Here is a 6,484-nt window from a genome sequence, read left to right as displayed (position 1 = left end):
AGGACTTGTGAATGAAATGGCCACCATTGCTAAATTTTCCATCATAGAATATGAGAAAAATTTTGAAATGTCACAATTGACTGAAGGAGACTGCTTTAGAAGCGATGCTAAGAAACTGTCACCAATTAAGAATCTGAATTGCATTATGAATGAGGTGAACTAGTTAACGACTCACTTTCAGAATGTGGATAAGGATGTATTTTTAGTAGATACGAACGTTTGATGGAAATTGCAAGGGTAGGATTTTTAAGCCCAGCTGTGCGAACCATAGTTCATTTTTGGGATCCAGACTACCGGTGTTTTTCTTTTGGAAGCATTGACCTATGTCCCACTATGAAGGAATATAGGATGTTGATTGAGTTTCCAAACAATTTGTATAGGATTTATTTTCCTTTGAGATCTGACAAGATCATCCCCGAATTGTCAAAACTGCTTAGAATCTCAAACTTGGAAAAAGTTTTGGGAAAGAATGATACCAGTCTGAAATGGAGGATGCTAGAAATTGAGCTGCAAAAGAAGTCAGGATCAGAACAAGAGAGATTGATTGCCTTGGGCATTTTTGGCCTTCTGTTGTTCCCAAGCCAAACGGGTGCAATGATTTTGAAGGTCGTTGCTGCTTATGTAGAGTATGAGAATACACAAATCAATCCAGTGGCTGTCAATTTAACTAAAACCATCTTAACACTTAACCATTGTAGGAAGACCAGAAAAGAAGCAATGAGATGTTGCATGCAGTTGTTGTATATCTAGATGGTTAGCCACATCGAAACAAAAAAAGCATGTCTTCAATAATTTTTGGTGGTTCACCCAAAGACCCCTGAAGTTGGTAAAAGAAGAAGAATGGGAAGATCTAGACAACCAGGGTTGGATTGACAAATTAGAAGGTTTGCCTAATAGTGATTTCAAGTGGAGAGCCCCGTGGGTAACGGCAGTGAAAGTCCTCATGAGTTGTGGACAGAAACGTTGGGCGCCTTTGGTAGGGATCACAGGTTATGTAAGTTATGCTCTTGCCCTTGTGGTAAGGTAACTTGGGGGCATGCAGTTTGTTCCAAGGACGATGGGAATTGCTTAATTCTTTGGTTTGTTCAAAGATCTTATCGCACAAGAAGTTGTGGAGATCATCACACAAGATTGGAAGCATCTGATTTTGGTTAAGATAGAAGGTTTACAGGATCCAAGTGCAAGTGCAGGATATGCAAGATCGAGAGACTTAGCTGCTTCAGCCATGCCTTGTGTAGGAGTCAAATCTCCCCAAATTATAGAAGAGCCTATCAAGAGAAAAAGGGACAATAATGAAGAGGAGTTGAGAAGACACGACAATGTTGGAAGAAATGATTGCTGGAAGAAGATAAAAGAAGAGCATTTCTAGATGAACAAACACAATCTAGAGACGCGAGAATAACAAAGCTTGAGTTAAAGCTAAGTGAAGAGAAGATTGCTAGGAAAGAAGTGAGAAGGAGCTAGGGGGGATGAGTTTGGATTGGATGCAAAGTTGCTTTGAACTTGAAGCAATGGAGGTTGACTTTAAAGATTGCTAAGGAAGCACAAAATATACCCAAGAAAAATTTGCACAAGTTCAATTCGAACTGATGGATAGGATTAGGAAGTATGAGGATTTGAACAAGAAATATTTGAGTTGGAAAACCATTCGACGGATATTGTAAAGGAAGAGGGTAAAAGGAAAGGTTTTAAGGTTATTGAAGCAGAGTTAGCGGTTAAGACAAATGAGATAAAAGTTATGAGGATAAAAACTTGACGAGAAGCGCGAAAAGGTGGAAGTATTTTGACAATGGAAAAATACAAAGATCAAATCGACGCTAACAATGCGGCTTTGAACAAAACCAATATGTTGCTCATAGAAAAGATGATCGAGATGGATGAGCAAATGGACAAAGTTGTTGCACATACTCGGATTATTAGAATCAATGCGTGAAAAGTGGGAGGGGACATCATTCACTAGTGCCGAAGCCTAGCTAAAACTGATGCCTTTCTAGGGAAGATTGAGAAGCGCGACTTTGCCTTTTTATCTTTAGCTAGAGAGTTTTTGGAGAAAAGGTAATAAACTTATCAAGCATTAATGAAAAGGGGATTGACCCATCTTCTTATACAAAATCTGTCTCTTGGTGAACATGATTCAAGCAAATGACTTGAAAGGCAGTACTCCTAGCAATGTGACAAGGGAGCCTATGTTTATAAGGTGGTGGCTATTATTCGTTCACAAAAAGGCTGCATCCATACCCAATATACAAAGCATTCTTATGACAATCATGCATTATGTCATGCATTTTCTTATACATCTATGCACGCATCAGACCTAGAAACATAGATCCCCTTTCTAGAATCCACAACACTCGATTAAAGAAAAGGATGGAAAATGAAGAAAGGTTACACCCAAAAGCTCAGTACCAAAGAAAGCTTGAAGGAGTTTGGAATGATGTTGCACACCTAATCAGTTTGCTCAAGCAAATGTTTTGAGACAATTTTTCCTTTAATGAGATCATGCATTTTCAAAAGTTCATCTTGATGTTTTTACACATCACTTTCCATTTTCAAATCGGATCTTTCAAAACAAACATCTACACTTTACACTGAGAATGAATGGCCAAACTTAAGAATACATAGTAGCCATAGAAGAGGAAGATGTAGATGAAAATAGGACAACGTGAACAAGGTCGGAAACCCGCCAGAGAGGAGTTTGAAACCATAGATTTGGGCAATGAAAAAAATAATAAGAGAAAAATTGAAGATATGGATGACATGATTGCTAAACCTAGAGAAAGAGAGAATCATGTCCAAATATTGAAGGAATTGTCTTGAAAGAAGTATAAGTTGAGGCTTAACCACAAAGTGTTCATTCGGGTTGAAATCTGGGAAGTTGTTGGGATTTATGATAAGTGATAAAAGGATAGAAGTGGACCCCAGTTAAGTAAAAGCTATTCAATCTATGCCACCTCCCAAGACTGAGAAAGATGTGAGAGGTTTCTTAGGAAGGTTGAATTACATTGCTCGGTTTATATCCCAATTAACCACGACTTGTGACCCGATCTTTTGTTTGTTAAGGAAGAAGAACCCTGGAATTTGGAATAAAGAGTGCGAAGAGGCTTTTGAGAAAATCAAGCAGTACTTGTTGAATCCACCCCTGCTTGTTCCTCCTGTACCAGAAAGGCCATTGATATTGTACCTAACAGTAACAAAAATAGCAATGGGATGTGTGCTTGGGCAACACGATGAAACCGAAAGGAAGGAAAGGGCCATTTATACTTAAGCAAGAAGTTCACGGAATGTGAGTCTAGGTATACTGTGATCGAGAAGCTGTGTTGCACACTGACATGGGCTGCAAAGAGATTACGTCAGTATATGTTGTATCACACTACGTGGTTAATTTCCAATTTAGACTCGTTGAGGTACATTTGTGAAAAGCCCTATTTATCTAGCCGAATTGCAAGATGGCAAGTTCTATTGGCTGAGTATGACATAGTATATATGACAAGGAAAGCCGTGAAAGGGAGTGTTATTGCCGATCACCTGGCTGACCATGCTATGGAAGATTATGAGTCATTAGACTTTGACTTTCCCGATGAAGATGTACTTGCAATCGAGGAAGAGAAATCAGATTGGTGGGTTATGTACTTTGATGGTGCTGTAAACGTATGTGGTAACGGAGCGGGTGCAGTGATAATCTCCCCTGATAAGAAGCAGTATCCGATTTCAATTAAGCTGCAGTTCGGGTGCACCAACAACACGGCTGAGTATGAAGCTTACATTCTTGGTTTAGAGGCTGCATTAGAGATGAACATAAAAAGATAGATGTGTATGGAGACTCAATGTTGATCATTTGCCAAGTAAAAGGAGAATGGCAAACCAAGGAAGAGAAGTTAAGGACTTACCAAGAATACCTGTCTAAACTGGCTGGAGAATTTGAGGAAATAGAGTTCACCCATTTAGGAATGGAAGGAAAACATTTTGTTGATGCTTGGGTCACATTAACTTCTATGGCTAGAATAGACTTTGGGCACAAGGTACAACCGGTACACAGTGATATCAGAAATAACCCAGCTCATTGTTGCTCAGTGTAGAGGGAAATAGATGGAAACCCTTGTTACTATAATATCAAGAATTTCATCCAAAAAACCAGACATATCCCATGAGGGCATCCAAAATCAACAAGAAGACGTTGAGAAGGTTGGCAAGGGATCTTGATGGGGAAACTTTGTATAAGAAATCATCGGACAGAACTTGGTTGAGATGTTTGGATGATGTAGAGGCAAAAAGTGGTGAAGAAATTTATTGAGAGAGATTTGATTTGTCAATATGGTCCACCAGAAAAAGATTATAATTGATAATGCCCAGAAATTCAATTGGCAAGATGATAATAGAACTCTACGCTAAATTGAAAATCATGCATCCCAATTCCTTGCCATGTAGGCCAAAGATGAACGGTGCGGTAGAAGCTACTAACAAGAATGTCAAGAAGATTATTTAAAAGATGGTAGTCACGTACAAGTGTTGGCATGAAATGTTGCCATTAGCCCTTTACGCGTACCGCACCGCAGTCTGAACCTCAATAGGAGCCACCCTATATACGTTGGTATATGGAATGGAGACGGTAATGCCTTTAGAAGTGGAAAACCCCTCATTAAGAGTATTGGTAGACTCTAAGTTTAGAAGAGGTGGAATGGGTAAAAGTTAGATATGAATAGTTGAATATGATGAGTGGAAAGAGGATAGCTGCAATCTATCATCATCAAAGATGGCCTAATCATATGATAAGAAGGTCTGACCTCGAGGATTCCATAAAGGAGATTTTGTACTGAATATAGCCTTTACCAGAAGAGGATCAAAGTAAAAGGGCGCCAAACAAGGAAGACCCTTACTTGTTAAAGAAAACATTCTCGAAAGGAGCTTTATTTGTTATCTAGAATGGATGGAGAAGATCTAGTTAAATCTGTGAAGGCTGACTCTATAAAGAAATACTATGCTTCCCAGTCAATAAAAAGGTTCGGCCATGAATTCTCCTTGTAAAGAACCTTTTTTTCGTATTATCTCATATCAGTTGAAATCTTTTACTTAAAAGAACTGTTTTAATGCATGACTAAGGAGATGACTCCATCAATTGGAGAGAATCAAACCAAATCAAAACTTGACATGTTTTTGCACACCACACTGGGGGCAAGGAGCGCATGAAGTGCACATAGGGGCCCAAAGTTAACCAAAGCCCAAAAGGGGTATCATCATAAAAACTTCTGAAAAAGACATCTTTTATGAGAATTGCTAATTGCATTGAAAGTTTCAGTTTTCATGAACAAAACCAAATCTTTTGAATTTTCCTTTTAAAATAATAATAAAAGACAATACTCAATGGAGCAAGAAAGGGCCCCAGAGGGAACCAAAGATCTCTTCACCAAGAGGATAGGAAGTGTAGCGCGTGGAGCATATTCTGGTTCGAAAAGGACAGGACATGCAGATAAATGGAAACAAGAGCTCAATAAGTCTACAACAAAAGGGGGGACCTATGTTTCCAAAATAGGTAACAAAAAAAAACATACATGCTATTTGTCATAACACTAACCTGGCAGGAGAAGGTGTGGTGAAAGCCAAAATAGTTCCAAGTTTTTGGGAACCGCTGAGATACCGAATCTCAGTTCGACAGAACCGCGAAGGTGAATTGTGAACCAGCACTGCTTCATTCCTTGAGGTCACCCAACATTGAGACCACTTTTAGAAAAAAGCATGGAGTTTTTCTAAAAATCTTACAACGGGCAGGTCACCCGACATCGAGACTTTTTTTTCTTCAGAAAACATGGAGTTTTTCTAAAAATTACAACGGGCAGGTCACTTGACATTGAGACCATTCCTTAGAAAAGCGTGGAGTTTTCTAAAGAATTTTAAGAGGGGCCGGGTACCTGATATTGAAACCGTTTCTTAGAAAAGCGTGGAGTTTTCTAAGAATTTTAAGATGGGCCGATCACCTGATATTGAGATAGTTTCTTAGAAAAGCGTGGAGTTTTCTAAGAATCTTAAGATGGGCAGGTCACCCGATATTGAGACCATTCCTTAGAAAAGCGTGGAGTTTTCTAAAGAATTTTAAGAGGGGCCGGTTACCTGATATTGAAACCGTTTCTTAGATAAGCGTGGAGTTTTCTAAGAATTTTAAGATGGGCCGGTCACCTGATATTGAGACCATTCCTTAGAAAAGCGTGGAGTTTTCTAAAGAATTTTAAGAGGGGCCGGTCACCTGATATTGAAACCATTTCTTAGAAAAGCGTGGAGTTTTCTAAGAATTTTAAGATGGGCCGGTCACCTGTTGCTCCGTAAGTATTATAAAGAGGGGGCATCTGTTGTAACCTATTTTTGGATCCCCACAAAAATAAAAAATAAAAAGAAAAAAAAAACCAAAATAGTGTAGACACCATTCCTCCCATGTGCATGCCGCTGCTCGAGACCCTCAGGAGTGGGGAGCAGCGCAGGCGTGGGAGCAGCGCAG

The sequence above is a fragment of the Populus nigra genome, chromosome 2 (assembly GCF_951802175.1).
Source record: "Populus nigra chromosome 2, ddPopNigr1.1, whole genome shotgun sequence".
Lineage (NCBI taxonomy): Eukaryota > Viridiplantae > Streptophyta > Magnoliopsida > Malpighiales > Salicaceae > Populus > Populus nigra.
This window is presented reverse-complemented; position numbering follows the sequence as displayed.